This window comes from Impatiens glandulifera, chromosome 1, assembly GCF_907164915.1.
Source record: "Impatiens glandulifera chromosome 1, dImpGla2.1, whole genome shotgun sequence".
Lineage (NCBI taxonomy): Eukaryota > Viridiplantae > Streptophyta > Magnoliopsida > Ericales > Balsaminaceae > Impatiens > Impatiens glandulifera.
Window position 1 is genome coordinate 90,667,823 of NC_061862.1, and position 18,095 is coordinate 90,685,917.

General features: G+C 33.3%; 1 pseudogene; it reads right to left on the minus strand.

The window, feature by feature from the left end:
* Positions 1 to 2,895: 2,895 nt before the first annotated feature.
* Positions 2,896 to 9,630, minus strand: LOC124935853 (annotated as a pseudogene).
* Positions 9,631 to 18,095: the final 8,465 nt, after the last annotated feature.

Sequence of the window (18,095 nt, forward strand, 5' to 3'; positions counted from 1 at the left end):
CTTATTGGTTCTTTATCTTTTTTTTTAAAAAAAAAAAGGTAAAAATGCTTCTACTTTATTGTTTATTATGAAATTAAATGAATAATAGCAATAATATTGCTACCATCTATGAAAATTAAATTGATCTTCAACTTCCCCTCATTCAAGTGCATTCATTCAAAAGACTTACAACTCTCTATGTGTGTGTGTGTGAGAGAGATGTCTTATAAGCATTGATTCAAAAGACGCCATTAACGGATCTGGTTAAATTGTGCCAGCCAAGATCCACCAAGAAGCTCTAAAGTCTACCATTAAGAACACCATTATAAAAGATGTCATAAACAAACTTTCCCCACAAATAAACATACTAAGACTATTAAATATATATAGGTGAGGGAAGAGAAAAATAAAGGTAGATAACCTCATTAAATAGTTCGAATAATTTCTAAGGGATTAAAAATTACGAGTTTAATTATCATTTAAATCGTTTAAATTAGAGTGGAAGATAAATTAATGATAGAAAAAACATTTTTTTTTATTTAAACTAGTATGAAAAGATGTTAATATATTTATAATTTATATTGACTAAAATATGTCTCTAAATTATATAGAACTTAGATCAAGTTTTTTTTTTATATAATTATTATTGTTGTTTTCAATCAATTTAAAACAGAAAAAAATTATTCTATTCCTTTTAATTTTTTCTGGTATTTTATTAGAAAAAAAATTACATTTGTTTAGAAATTCAATCTTTTCAAATCTATCTTATTTGAACCTATAAAATTCAACTCGAAATTTCTATAACATATATTTATTTCTCTTGAAAATTAAAGATGGTAATCCAGCAATTTTATTAAACAAATGTCTCATTCAATTACTTATTTTAAACAAACAAAATCATGATTCAAAGATAAATTACATATTATGAAATCTCTATACAATCAAACTCTTTTCTTTTTATTTTGGGTTGAGCTACACCCAACAAAGCCCTAATACATAGATTCGTTTATGACCCGCAAGTTCTTATGAGAACATTATTTTATTGGATAATTATTGAATGAACACTCTCTAAATAAAAATATGACAATGAAATATTTATAAATTATAATTTGAACCATTAAAATAGGAGAGGACCGTTCGGACGTAACATTATATTGAAATAAGTCTTATCAGTAATCAATTATATATATTTTTTAGTTGCATTTTCCTATGAGTTCTTTAAATGCCACATTAATAACACATTAATTCGTCCATATTTAAGCCCCCGATTTTCTCCCAGATCCGATCACGTGACCCGACCTTCTCTCACGTGATTGATCATTCATCTAACATTCCAAGACCTTTTTAATAATTTAATTTTTAAACAATTCAATAAAATTATTAAAGAGAAAGAACTAAACTGCAACGAAACCCTATATATATTCTATGAGTTTTTTTTCATGATTTATATGTTATTTGAATTAAAATAATAATATTTTTAATATGATTTTGATCTTAAAGTTTATACTTCAAAAGGCTGATGAGTCATTTTTCTTTAGATGGACTCTTCACAATGTGGGCTTGGGCCAAGGTTTTTCACAATACAGCCTTGTTGCTACTTGCTAGCAAGTTAATTAAATTTGAGCATATTCTATAACAATTACTTCTCTTTTTTCATCTTCATATAAATATTAAATTCCACTATTACTTAAAATAATTATGAAATTTATTTATTTTAATTTGTAAGTTTTAAAAATAACTGATCAATGGTTTTTTGGTTAAAATCATAGAAAAAAACAAAAATTCTTAAAAACTAGGTTGTTGTAGAATAATTCAATCAATTAAAGATATTACATTTTCCATTGAAGAAATCAATGTTTAAGTAATGATGTAAATTAAAATAATGTATAAATGGACAAGAAAAATGCATTGCAATTTTATGATAACAAAAGTTATCGAAAATTTGAATGACTTATCACATACATAATCTTGGTTTTGTGACTTCATATATAAATTGAAATAGTTCAATACCATTCCTACTTTAACCAAATAATGATTTAATATTATACTTGGTAACAAAAGAAAAAAAAAAACATTAGGGTTGTATTTAACTAAGAAGATAACTAAAAAAATGAAGTTAGCTTATTTGTATTAATATTAACATTAAAATATTTTTTATAAATATTATTGTAACCTTAATATTAAGGTAATAAGTTCAATTCAATTTTAAACCTTTTAGGTTGAAGGGTAGGTTTTAAGGTAAAAAAAAATATTAGCTCTTTTTCACATAAAAAAGAAAAAAACTAATTAAATTGACATTAAATATTATATATTTTTATCTATTTAAAAAAATATTAAATTACATATCATCCAACAAGGATTAAAAGAAGAAAACACAATAAAATTACATGTAATCACGTTCTCTGTCTAATCACTTTCCTAAAATTTGTCAACTAAAATCAATAATGATGATATTATAATTAGCACACAAAATTCAAAATCTTATTCATCTAATAAATTAAAGCTTGTATTAACAAATATTATGAATGGCTAGACAAGACATATCAAGGATTCGGTGGTGGGATGAGCTTAGATCATCTCCAATCCACAAACTTATTATTAAACTCAAAATGCCGTAAATATCAAATCAAATAATAATTCATCTCCAACCCAAAAACTCATTTCTAAACAAAAAAAATATTCTTAAAATATTCATTTCTTACACTAACTTTTTAACTTTATTAATATTATATATATATTTATCAACTTTACATATTTAACCACAATCTTTTTCATTCATTTAATAATATTAAAATAAAATTAATTATATATAAATACTTCATAAACAATAAAATAATTCAATAATACATTTAAATAAACAAACATATTATATTAAAACAAACATTATTAATAAAAAAACACTTGGTACACGTACACATAGCATAAACAATGTATCAATTCTTGGAATTGATGTACTCTTCCCTTAGATGATTGATTAATGCATTACGAAGTTCAATGTGTGCATCTTTATTTTTTATTTTTCCGTACCGAGATATGAAATCTTGAAACCGAGTATTTTCATCTATCACCATCTCGACCTCTAGTGAATGCGTTTCCATTTCAATTTCGATATGTGCATTAAAGTCACGTTCATCCTCAACAATTATATTATGCAAAATTATGCACGTAATCATTATCATGCAAGACTTTTTTTCTCCAATATCGTATCGGTCCTGTAATATAAAAACGTGATTGAAGAACTCCGAATGCACGTTTAACGTGTTTTATATATGCCACTTGTTTCATTGCAAAGTATTTTTTCTTTCGACTGATGGAAATGCACCACAACAGTAAACAACAAATGCGAAATTTATCCTACGTTTGGCAACACTTTCCCAAACCGTTTAAACCTGTGAGGAAGCTAACAAATAGGTATGCAAAATGCAATCAACACAGCCCTAAAACAGTGAGTAACACACCAAGCAAGCACACACAAACAACACAAAATTTTAGCGTGGAAAACCCCTTAATGGGTAAAAACCACGGGACACCTAGTGCCGCTTAAAATCCACTATCACCAGTAAGAAAGCAATACAAAAGTCTTCTCTAGACAATACTAGAGGCATACAAATTCATAACACCCTTGGAAACATGCACATCAAGGATATAGAAACAATCAAAGAACAATAAAGGAAGAATATCACCAAAAACAACTGCTACTGTTCCGGCAACAAAACTCCGACCTCCAGACCTCAGAATCCGATCTCCACCGTTCAGAATGTTGGCCCAGAAGTTGTGAAGCTGCTGTCCAAAAATTAGAACGATCCAACGGTGCAAACTCTGGCAATCATCAAAATACTAAGGCTGCTAAAATTGAAGTTTTTCCCTTCTTTTCTTTCTTGATTTTCTCTCTCTTTATTTTTGCTCCTATTTCTTGCAAAAGAAGATTTCTCCCCTTTTATATTGCTCCCAAATAAGTGAATAAAGTGGGGCCCAAATGGGCCTATTTGCTGGGCTTTTCCTCATGGACTAAGGAAACAAAAAACCCAACAAATCTCCCCCTTTTCCTGACTATGAGGAAAGGTTCGCCATCCCGGCGATCGAACAACACACCTTCAACTTTTCCCTTGCCAATGCCTTTGTCAACATATCGGAACCATTATCATCAGTGTGAACTTTATCAAGTTCAAACAACCCATCTTCAAGAGATTCTCTAATCCAATGATACCGCACATCAATATGTTTCGTTCTCTTATGAAACATGGAATTCTTAGCAAGGTGTATTGCACTTTGATTATCACAAAGAACTACGTAGCGCTGTTGCTTGAAGCCAAGCTCCTACAGAAATCTTTTCAACCACAATAGTTCTTTGCAAGCTTCCGTTGCTGCCATATACTCAGCCTCTGTTGTCGATAAGGCCACACACTTTTGCAATCTTGATTGCCATGAAACAGCTCCCCCTGCAAATGTCATCAAATATCCAGAAGTGGATTTCATGTTATCCTTATTTCCATCCATATCAGAATCTGTGTATCCCATAAGCACCGGCTTTTCATTTCCAAATGTTATACCCAATTTGGAAGTACCGCGCAGATATCTGAGAATCCATTTAACTGCTTCCCAATGCTTCATACCAGGATTTGACAGAAACCGACTAACAACACCAACTGCATGAGCTAAATCTGGCCTTGTACATACCATAGCATACATCAAGCTACCAACCGCTGAGGCATATGGAACCTTATTCATATCTTCAATGTCCTCCTTTGAAGTAGGACAATCTTTATCTGTTAGCTTAAAGTTGGTAGTAAGAGGAGAACTAACCACTTTAGCTTTGTCCATGTTAAACCTACAAAGCACCTTCTCAATGTATCGCTCTTGTGACATATGCAACTTCTTGGAAGCTCTATCTCGAGTGATCCGTACCCCAAAAATTTGTTTCACAGGCCCCAAGTCTTTCATTACAAAAGACTTGCTCAACTGCTGTTTCAACTTAGCAATTCTTCCTGCATTCTTGCCAACGATAAGCATGTCATCAACATAAAGCAATAAAATGATGAAATCATCATCACCAAACCTCTGAAAGAAAACACAATGACCTGAAGTAGTCTTTCGGTAGCCTTGCTCCCCCATAACAGACTCAAACTTCTTATACCACTGTCTCGGTGCCTGCTTTAGCCCATATAGACTTTTCTGAAGTCTACACACATAGTCTTCTTTACCTTCTACCTGAAACACTTCAGGCTGCTCCATATAGATTTCTTTATCCAATTCACCGTGAAGGAAAGCAGTCTTGACATCCATCTGCTCAACCTCAAGATCAAGACTGACCGCTAAACCGAGAACCACCCGAATAGAACCCATCTTCACAACCGGAGAGAAAATCTCATCGAAATCAATACCCTTTTTCTGGCTGAATCCTTTGACTACCAATCTAGCTTTGTATCTGGGTTGTGAGGTGAACTCATCAGTCTTCACCTTATAAACTCACTTGTTCTTTAATGCTCTCTTGCCTTTAGGCAACTTCACCAACTCATAAGTATTGTTCTTATACAAGGAATTCATCTCATCTTGCATAGCTTCAGTCCATTCTTTCTTATGCTCATCTTCTATAGCTTATGCATAACACTCAGGCTCCCCCTCATCATTGAGAAGAACATACTCATTTGCAGAATAACGTACAGAAGGATGACGATCTCTCGTAGACCGTCTGAGTGGAACACATGGTGGCATGTCTGGAACTGGTAACTCTGGATGATCAACTTTATCTACATCTTGCTCTTGAGCATCAACATCATCAGTAGCATGGTCATCAATAGGAACATCATCTCCAACCTGTGTGTCAACATGTTGTAGAGGTACTGGACCCAAATTAATAAGATCATCACTATGTCGAGGAACTGTCTCTATCTTCTCAACATCCTTAAAAATCTGATATTCAATAAACACAACATCCCGACTTCGAACAAGCTTCTTCTGAACTGGATCATAAAGCCTGTATCCAAACTCATCATCACCATAGCCGAGGAACGCGCAAAGCTTAGACTTCACATCAAGCTTTGACCTTTCATCTTTTGGAATATGCATAAATGCCTTGCATCCAAAGACTCGCAAGTGACTGTAAGAAACATCTTTGCCGCTCCAAACCCTGTTAGGAACATCAAACTGCAAAGGAACACAAGGGGTTAGATTAATAACATGTACCGCCGTGTTCAACGCTTCACCCCAAAAGGAACGCGGCAACCCTGAATGTGAAAGCAAACATCTGACTCTCTTAACCAATGTTCTGTTCATCCGCTCTGCTAAGCCATTCAACTGTGGTGTCTTTGGAGGAGTCTTTTGATGCCGAATACCATGCTCTCTACAGTAAGCATCAAATGGCCCAATGTATTCACCTCCATTGTCTGTCCGAATACACTTGAGCTTTTTTCCAGTCTCTCTCTCAACTGAGGCATGAAACTGCTTAAACACATCTAAAACTTGATCTTTAGACTTTAAAGTATAAAGCCATACCTTCCGGGAGTGATCATCAATGAATGTGACAAAATATGAGCAACCACCAAGTGTTTTTGTCTTCATAGGACCACAAACATCAGAATGAACAAGATCAAGTATGCTCTCTTCTGTAGGGAGGATGGCTCTTAAAAGAAACTCTGTTTTGTTTACCTGCAAGACAATGAGAACACCTCTTCAATTGGACATCATTTACACCTGATAACACTTCCTTCTTTGACAACAAAGCCATGCCCTTTTCACTCATATGACCAAGTCTCTTATGCCATATCTCAGTCATGTCAGCATTCTCCACAGCATTAACAATGCTCTTGGAGATCTTCGGTTGTACCACATACAACTTTGAGCACCTTTTACCTCTTGCCACAATCAAAGAACCACGAGTGAGTTTCCACAAACCATTACCAAAGTAGTTGTTGTACCCATCATCATCAAGTAAACCTGTAAAAATCAAATTTAATCTCATATCTGGGACATGTTTTACATTTTGTAAAACCAACTCCATTCCAGTATCAAATTTCAAACAGACTTCTCCAATGCCAACAACCTTTGATAGCCCACTATTACCCATCTTGACATCCCCAAAATCACCTGGAGTGTAAGATGAATAAAAATCTCTTCGTGATGTAACATGACACGAAGTTCCACTGTCAATCACCCAACTCGCCTCATCATGTGCAAAGTTCACCAAATTATCATCACAACAAACAAAGAAATCATTAGTGATAGTATTCACTTCAACCTTGTCACTGCCATCGTCATCTTTCCTTTGATTGTTGTTCTGGTTGTTGTAGTTTTTCTTCTTGTTCTCTTTCTTTGCCTGTCTGCAGAACTTTATTGTGTGCCCCTTTTTACCACAATAGTAACACTCAATATTAGCATACTTCCCTTTACCGGAGTTGCTAGTACCACGCTGATTTCCTTTGTTACTCGGACCTCTACTCTGACTTCTCCCCCGCTTTTCAAAGACCAAGACATCTGATTGTGAAGAGGAACCCTGTGACTTTTTTCTCATCTCTTCATTCATAACACTGTCCTTAGCCAATTCCATGGTGATAATACCATCCGGTGCAGAGTTGGACAAGGATGCCCTAAAAGTCTCCCAAGAATCCGGTAATGTACCAAGTAGCCATAGACCTTGAATCTCATCATCAAACTTGATACCCATTCCTGAAAGCTGATTCACAATGCCCTGAAACGCATTTAAGTGATCTGTAACAGGAGTGCCATCTTTGTACTGTAACTTGATCAATTGCTTAATCAAGAACAGTTTATTGTTCTCAGTCTTCCGAGCATACAACTATTCAAGCTTGTTCCACAAAGTACGAGCATGTGTCTCCCCAATAATATGATTCAGCACATTATCTTCCACCCATTGCCGAATATATCCACAAACCTGTCTATGCAAAATAGTCCATTCTGCATCAGTTTTATTCTCAGGTTTATCAGTAGCAAAAACAGGTAAGTAATAATCTTTCACATATTTTTGCCTTCCAAACATGATAATTTGAACCATTCAAATTAATCATCCTACTTGTATTAGTTTCTATCGTTCAAACAGTTCAATTCACAAATAAGCAACCAAGGCTCTGATACCACTTTGATGGAAATGCACCACAACAGTAAACAACAAATGCGGAATTTATCCTACGTTTGGCAACACTTTCTCAAATCGTTTAAACCTGTGAGGAAGCTAACAAATAGGTATGCAAAATGCAATCAACACAGCCCTAAAACAGTGAGTAACACACCAAGCAAGCACACACAAACAATACCGAATTTTAGCGTGGAAAACCCCTTAATAGGTAAAAACCACGGGACACCTAGTGCCGTTTAAAATCCACTATCACCAGTAAGAAAGCAATACAAAAGTCTTCTCTAGACAATACTAGAGGCATACAAATTCATAATACCCTTGGAAACATGCACATCAAGGATATAGAAACAATCAAAGAACAATAAAGGAAGAATATCACCAAAAACAACTGCTACTGTTCCGGCAACAAAACTCCGACCTCCAGACCTCAGAATCCGATCTCCACCGTTCAGAATGTTGGCCCAGAAGTTGTGAAGCTGCTGTCCAAAAATTAGAACGATCCAACGGTGCAAACTCCGGCAATCATCAAAATACTAAGGCTGCTGAAATTGAAGTTTTTCTCTTCTTTTCTTTCTTGATTTTCTCTCTCTTTCTTTTGCTCCTATTTCTTGCAAAAGAAGATTTCTCCCCTTTTATATTGCTCCCAAATAAGTGAATAAAGTGGGGCCCAAATGGGCCTATTTGCTGAGCTTTTCCTCATGGACTAAGGAAAAAAAAAACCCAGCACCGACCACGTGGCTCATGAATTGTTTGCACAAGAGTAGACCATTTTGGATATATGCCATCAGCTAAATAATAGCCTGTGTTATATTCTTTTCCTTGAATTACATAATGAGCTGGAGGATAAATACCTTGAGTTAGATCCGAGAACAGATGAGATGAATCTAACACGTTTATATCATTGTTGGTGCCTAGAAAACCAAAATATTCTCGCCATATCCAAAGATCATAATCTGCGACAACTTTGAGAATGATAGTAGGCTTTTCACTACGGCCTGCGTATTGCCCCGCCCACGCGGTTGGACAATTTTTTCACCTTCAATGCATACAATCTAAACTGCATAACATTCCAGGAAATCCACGTTACTGACCAATATTGAGAAGTCTAGAAATATCATTTGGTGTTGGCCTTCTAAGATAACGTTCGCTAAATATCTCAACCACCGCGCAACTGAATGTTTTCATACTTTTAATTGCAATAGATTCTCCAATTTTAATATACTCATCTATGGAATCTGCTGGAGCACCATATGCCAACATACGGAAAATTACAGTTATTTTTTGTATTAGAGATAATCCAAGTCTTCCCGCATTGTCCAATTGTTGTTGAAAGTAGCGATCATGATCTTTGACTGCGTCAACATTTCGAAAGAACAATGAGCGAGACATTCGATATCTCCAATGAAACATGGTCTCATTATAGATTGGATTATCTGAAAAATAATCATTGTATAATTTACCATCAACATTTTCACAATCACATTGATGACAATATGTCTATGAACTAAACCACGATGTAATACTTGTTTTCTTTGTTGTTCAAGAAGTTGTTGGATGATCATGTTGTTATTTTTGTAAAGACGACATAAATTTTATTGTCTTTGATGAATCATCATATTATCATCATCTGATGAAGAAGAAGACGATGATGATGAATCACTAACGTTGAAATTCATTATGGAGACTTGTGAAAAATATATGTGATAAGTTATGAGATTTAACAATATCAGGAGGATATGCTATGTATTTATAGTAGTGTAATTGAAATAAGATGGTAATATAGTCATTTCAATTAATTTTATGTGGAGAAATATGACAAACTTTTCATTGTATGGTCATTTCAATTAATTTATGTGGAGAAATATGACAAACTTTTCATTGTATGATCATTCCAATTAATTTTATGTGGAGAAATAGGACAAGCTTTTCATTATATGGTCATTTCAATTAATTTTATGTGGAGAAATATGACAAGCTTCTCATTGTATAGTCATTCCAATTAATTTTATGTGGAAAAATATGACAAGCTTCTCATTGTATAGTCATTCCAATTAATTTTATGTGGAGAAATAGGACAAATTTTTCATTGTATGATCATTCCAATTAATTTTATGTGGAGAAATAGGACAAGCTTTTCATTGTATGGTCATTTCAATTAATTTTATGTGGAGAAATATGATAAGCTTTTCATTGGATGTTCATTCCAGTTAATTTTATGTGAAGAAATAGGACAAACTTTTCATTGTATGGTCATTCCAATTAATTTTATGTGGAGAAATAGGACAAGCTTTTCATTGTATGGTCATTCCAATTAATTTTATGTGGAGAAATAGGATAAGATTTTCATTGTATGGTCATTTCAATTAATTTATGTGGAGAAATAGGACAAACTTTTCATTGTATGGTCATTTCAATTAATTTGAGTGAATGATCATTTTTAATTCAATGTAATAATCATGGTAAGTGTTAGGATTTTACCTATACATTGACATGGATGGTAACATATAATTCACTAAATCTTACCATATGAATTCAATTGAATACATATTTACCTTCATCCATTGTTAAGAATGTTTGTCCGATCAGCAACCTATAACATATATGAGGATATCATCCTATGTTGGGTTTATATCAAAATTTCTAAGGACCCAATTATTGGAATTAATCAAACAAGTGACCGATTATGGTCTCGTATTGAAGAAGCTTTCAATGGAGAAAGGCTGGAGCATTGGGAAATTCGTACTAAAAGATCTATGCAAATCCGACTAGATACTATCCAAAAAGCATAAAGGAGACTTAATGCATGCATAAAACAAATTGAGAATATGCATTAAAGCGGTGCTTCAAATGAAGATATTGTGAGTATTAACATATTATTTGATACACTATTACTTATGCATTTTGTATTTAATTATTTGAACTTCACAAATGTTCAAAGCTAAAGTGTTATTCACGAAAGATTCTAAGTTCAAAGTAAGTTAGAAGTTCGATCATGTGTGGAACATTGTTAAAAATTTTGAAAATTTTAAAGATTGTTCCACAAGTAGTATGAGAAATCAATTTGTCAACTATGCCTCTTCTGAGTCACAAAATCCAACTCTAGATTCTGTTGGACAAGCATCCCCCAGTATCTCCTCATTTTCTCTTAACTTGGAAGATTCAAACACCGGTTCTCCATCTAAAAGACCTATCAGAGTGAAAAAAGCAAAACTGGAAATGAAAAATGATGTTAATACATCATTGACCATAAATGAAATGCAAGAAACAAACAAAAAAATTACGGAAGAAATGAGAAGGGCAAATGACCATATGCAAACTCAATTAGATATACAAAATAAACGTTATAAGTTGAAAAAGAGTAAAGAATACAACAAGACTTTAAAGCAAGATTTGAGTAAAATATAAGATTCAAATGTGCGTGCATTTATTCGAGCTCAACAAGCCCAAATTATGAAAGAAAGAGCTCAAAATGAAAGTCAACCAGATCCTTCCACCCCGGCTACATTTTCGGACTATTTCAATAATCTTGGAGGAATTGGGGCTAATTTACCAGATTATTAATTATTATTTATCGTTCATTTCTATTATTTGTGAGCAATTTTAATTATTGTACTATTTATTATGTAACGATAATTGTTGTTTTTTTAATGTATTTTCTATGTTTATTTGTATCATTTATAATTTATAAAATTTAAGTTATCAAATATAACGTAAAAATATAAAATAAATTAGATAAAATTTCAAGTTTAATAAATTTAATAATTTAATTATACATTTAAAAAATATTATAATTTTCTATCTTAAAAGTAAAAAAAATATAAATTGAAGGATTAATTTATATGTACAGAAATTAAAAGTTATTAAAAAAAAATTTAAGGGATATTTTTGAAAAATGGCCAAAAATGGTGTAATGAACCGTCATAACGCATACATGCGTTTTTTAAAGGGAGAGTGAATTCCCATTTTGCAGTTGCGTTTGTCGGACGGTTGGAGCAAAATTTGCTAATGCGTTTGCGTATCCAAGCCGGTTGGAGATGGCCTTACAAAAAAGATTAGGGTGAACTTAAATAAATAACGAGAAAATTTTGAATAAAACGAATAAATAAAAGTAAGTTTACCATTTTTTTTAACAATTAAATAAATAAAATATTGAATTCTATTGAAATTTTTAAAAATATTAGGGGGTAATGTCACATTTTAACCGTAAAAAATTATTATTATTTTTTATTTTTTCAGGGTGTGTCGAGCGAGCCCCTACACAAATCCGACCCTATTCAAAAATTAACTTTAATTTTCTTCCATACAAACAATGTTCAATAACTGAAATTGAAAATGAAAGTAAAAAACATAAAACATAATCATGCCAAATAATTTTTTTTAACTATATATAGATTATGATTACAAAAATAAACACAAAATAACAAATAAAAAAATCAAAGGTTCTTTCTTCTTATCCTGGTTTGATTGAAACAACCATATCCTCTTTTCCCAGAAATCAAAGACATGAATCCAGCCCTCTCTAACAACACCCTTCTCATCGATTTCGAATCCGTTCTATCTAGTAAAAATGAAGAAATCGTCTCCATGTTCAAATTCCTAGAGGACACGGGTCTGAGACCATTTCTAGAAGATCATCATGTTATATAATATATATAAATATATCATTTATACCTTTTCTTTAATGACTTTAATAATATTATTATCATTATTATTTTTTATAGAGCCATACATTTACAGATTCATTTATTTATAATAATGATAATATGAACCATTAATTCATTAATTTTTTTTATATTATAAATATATATGTGATAAAATATTTTTAATATAAATAAAATATTTATATATAACATAAACTCTGGTTATCGAAGATTCTCCAAATGTGATAGCAACAAAGATTTTAAAGATATAATTTTTTTTTCAAACCACATAAACTTTTAGAATATAATTTTTGACACCCATTATTATCGTTCAGTATCCACCACCTAAAAAATTAAACATAAACCGATCAACCGGGAAGGAGATATTAGGGGGAAGGACGGGTCCAAAGCAAGTTGGGTTGATGTATAAAGCCGTAAGCCCGATGGGATGACAAAAGACATGCAGTTCATAGAAGGATATGATCAACCCGAAAATCATATCTCTAAAGCTACCGATGCAACCAAGCTCTAACACTTTTCTCTTTATTGAAGGGTCTCATCTTGATCTTCTTCTCTAAAGCAGCGGGAACGCTCACTCGTAGCTCACTCGTAACTCGTACCGACATATACTAGCACAGTTAATTAAAGTGCTAGTACAACAAGGCTAATGATTCAATTGTCAGTTCTCTACCACGGGCTATAAGACCCTCAACACAGACATATGTTGCCCGACACACAAAAGGTATTGTGATTTATTAAATGCAGGCGCTTACTTAGAACCGATTATTTGAAGTCTTTTTCGGCAAGAAAGGGAATTTGAACTGGACACCTACGACTCTCTCATCTTTTGAACAGCTTAAGGCTGATCTAATGTCCACTCTAGTGTTGGCTTTGCCGAATTTTCTTTCCCAGAGCGGTGCCGACCGAAGGTCGGTACTTGACTGATCTGGAGTTTAAACCTCACCTCATTTTGTCATAAGGCTCCGACTATTCAAAGAAGAAATGACGAGTTATGTTCGAAATGGTGAATTGAAGTAAAGTAGACCGGTGATCCTGTAGTCATTTGTGTCTTTAATAATAAGTCAAGTCAAGAATAATAGAACTAGAGGAGTCAAAGGCACTCGCCTCATCGAATAAAGGGAAGAGCGAAAAGCCAGGATGGCTTGGTAAACAAGCAACCCTATAAACAAATGGTAATGATCGTCAATTACCAAGGCCAACTCTTCTAACTTAAAGGAATTAAGATTGCAGACTCTTGGCGAGGAGACCTCAGGATAAGTTGCTAAAACAAAGGGGATGGGATGATCAAAGGGCCTCTATTTCCGATGCTCAAGATGTTCGACGAAATTAATCCCCATGCCTAGTTATCCTGATCCGAAGTCAAGAGAAAAGTCTAACTTCTAACTCCATATAATAAAAACTTGATTAACAAGAAAGTATAAATAAGTTTAGACCAAAAAGCCATATTGGTTGTTAGACTCATTCTACTTGAGTTAAAATGCTTCATATACCGCAGAGTGTTTGGACACGAGTATCAATGAAAGAATGACATGGTCATTAAAGAAGATCATAAAAATAAGAAAAATTACCTTTCAAATGGTGCAAACTACAATTGAAAATGGAAGAGAGGTACTATTCTGGCATGATCCTTGGCTAAATAATATTCTCATTATATTCAAAAAAGAAATGTAAGGAAGTTGAGTTAGAATAGAATACATCAAGTACTCATTTACAGACGTCTATGAAGGTAAATGTGATTCACTTATTAGGCATTCTAGAAGGTGATAGAATCCTAAACCTAATGAAGCAGAAACAACTCAATAAAAGAAATGATGAAATATGCTGGAAAACAGAAAGCAACGAGAAGTTCATTACATGAAAGACATGGGAAATGGTTAGAACAAGAGGACATAAGGTAGATTGGCATAATGTGGAATGGTCTCCAATGATTATTCCTCGTTACCAATTTATTCTCTAGCTGATATACAGGAAAATGTTGACAACAAAAGATAGAATTCGAAAATACATAAACATTCCTAATATCAACTGTGTCCTATGTTCGGGAGTTGAGGAAAGCATAAACTATTTATTTGGGGAATTCTCTTTTATAATACAAATCTGGAGGAGATATGTTATAAACATGAACATCATCAACTTTCTAGGATTATGGAAAGAAATCCAAGAGTGGATGAAGAATAAAGAAAAAGGAATATCCTTCTATGTAAGTATGCTGAAATGCTAATTTGGTGCAGTAATCTACAATATTTGGAAAGAAAGAAACTCAATAAATCACAGTGGAATAAGTAGAAATGCTGAAGATATTTGGGGAGATATAATTTCAAATGGAAATGCACTCATTCAATCCTTGAGAGAAATCGAAAAGAATAAAAATAATAGAGAGCTCTATCAGATATTAGATATTTTGTTTGAGAAACTCACAAGTAAAATCAAAGTAAAAACGCTATAGGCGCTAATTGATTGTTGTTGTTGTCTGTAATTCAATTCTTGTTTCATTGTCAAATCTAGAAGTTGTCTTGATCTGATCTTAAACTTTTATATTTTCCCCTCTTTTGTTTTTTTAATGAAATTACACTAACCTGTTTTCCCAAAAAAAATGCTTCCTATATCACGTGGGTTCTAAAAGAAGAAGACCACACAAAAAGTTCTAAAGAGAAAATAGGTCTAGAGATTTTTGGTGGGAATTTTCCGGCGATGAATTCTTGAAATTCTTCTCCAAGAACGTGCACATTCATTCTATTCAAAAATAATAACAAATTAGAAATTCAATCGCATCACCGGTAAAGCAAGAAACGCCGTCCGTCGATTGAAATACGATCGACACGATTGACACAGTACAATCGACAACACGATCTCCACAAGTGGAACAATTGACACGAACAACCCGATTCTCGAAGTAAGTATTTCTAACCCTAAATCTTTCAAAATTGTGTCGGCAACTTTTCTGGACGCTTATTTCCTAGTCGCGAGCGTTAGTGTGTTTCTTAATCTTGGGTGTTCTCGGAAGGTTGACTTTCAAAGAAATTTAGTCGCTAAATCTTCAGGGTTTCTGAATTGCCCTATTTTTACATTTCCTCTAATTTATTGTTGTGTTCTTCTCTTCAACAATGGGGAAAAAAATAAAAGTAATAAAGTCAAAGAAGTCAAAGAGTTTGTTGTGTAATGTCTCAAGGAGATTGCTTAAGAAGTCATTTAAGAAAAATATGATAAAAGCAAGGGAAATCAAATGTTTTGGAAAATTCTAAAGAAAATAATGTAGGAAAACAGGGGAAGAAGAAGCCATTAGTCATTTTACAGGTTTATTAGGAAAACTATTATACATGGACCCAATTGTTGAGGTGTTCTTTTCCATTGGGTCGGGTTTTAACTTATGGGTAAATAAACGGGTCAGGTTTTTCTATTATGAAAACAGGTTAGGGTATAAATACATTTTTTAGCATTTTCCTCTTAACATAGTAAGGTTGAGAGTGAGTGAACAAATTTAGGATTTTCTGGTTCCTTCTTTGTTCTTTGGCTGATCTAGAGAGAGATGTTGGGGGAGCTTTTGATTGTGGAGTATTTCAATCGTTCCCAATGTAATCACTTCTTTCATTTGAGAGTAGGGTATGTAAGTTTCTACTATTGACATTTCTTTGATTTAGTAAAACTTATCCCTCCCGTGGACGTAGGTCGATTTTGACCGAACCACGTATATTGTGTTGTTATTATTTTGTTCTTTCAGTTCTGATAAATCGATTATTCGTCATAGACAATTTGGAAACTGATTTGTTACTGGTTTGATTTCTAAGAAGATCCGTAGTTTTGTTGTTGCAAAACCTAACAACGATATCATAGCAGTATTAATTGGTTACTTGTTTTAATATTAGAGCAGAGTGCTTTGCTAATTACCCAATAAAATTCAAAGAGGAGATCAACTGGTTTTTTTGCTAGGATTTTCGTTAGTTGTTAAGACTATAATAATGGGGAAATCTAGACCTGATATGGTGTGTCTTAATGGTACAAACTATATAGGCAATATAAACTGATGATTATTGATCTGTTAGTTTCAAATGATTTGAATGAAGCAATTGAAAATGAGGGTGTTAGACCTAAGAGTACAAAAGAGGCTGATTGAAAAAATACATATATAAAGGCGTGTAGCTTTATTCGTTTGTGGGTTGGTGTAAATGTTGTGCACCATGTTGAGAACGAGACTACGTCGTATGGTGTGGGGAGTAAACTTGAGGCTCTCTACGCTGGGATGTCAGTAGGGAATAAAACATCACTAGTACGAAGGTTGGTATATCTGAAGTACAATGATGATAAACCAATTGCTGAGCACTTGAATGAATTTTAAAATATTTTGAGTCAATTGAGTAGTATGAAGATAAAGTTTGATGATGAGGTGCAAGCACTTTTAGTCATTGGATCTTTTCCCACAAGTTGGGAGACACTTATTATCACTCTCAACTGCTCAACACCAAATGGTAAAGTCAACATGACATTTGTCACCAGTTCCTTACTTGATGAGGAGAATCGAAAGGGGGATAAACCCTCTAAATCTGATATGTTGGTGACTTATAGAGGAAGATCAAAGGATAATAGAAGTGGTTTGAGTATGTGCAAGTCTAGAAGTAAGTCTAGAGATCTGAAGAAGGATGGTGTTTTCCATTAATTTGGCAAAATGGGTCATTAGAAAAATGAGTGCTGGAAATTTAAAACGATAAAGCAAAGGGTACGGGAAAAATGAGTGCTGGAAATTTAAAACGATAAAGCAAAGGGTACAGTGAAGCCTAGAGAAAAGAAAAAACATAGTGCATATACATCTACTTATGCTTTAGATGGTGAATTAACATTTGCTTTTAAATGTCAAGACTCATGTCTTAGCACGTCTTCAAATGAAACAACATGGATTGTTGAAACAAGTGCCCCATTCCATATTATTCCAAACAAAGGTTACTTATAGTCCTACAAAGCTTGTGATTATGGTGAGGTTCGCATGGGTAATAGTGGCGTTTCCAAAATAAAATGTCTTGGTGATATTAGAATCGAGAAAAATATGGGATGTTTCCTAACTTTGAGAAATGTAAGACATGTTCCTGACTTGAGAATGAATTTTATTTCTACAGAAAACTCGATGATGGAGGCTACCATAATGTTTTCAATGGTAGAGCATGAAAGCTAAGCAAGGGTTCCTTGGTTGTTGCACAAGTTAATAAATTTTGTTCCTTATACAAGACAAATTTGAAAATTGTCTATGATGTAACATATTTTGTTATGATGGAGTCATCATGTGAGTTGTGGCACACGAGACTAGGTTACATTAATGAAAAAGGAATGAATGTTTTGATTAAGAGAAATGAGTTTCCGAATCTCAAGGATACTCATTT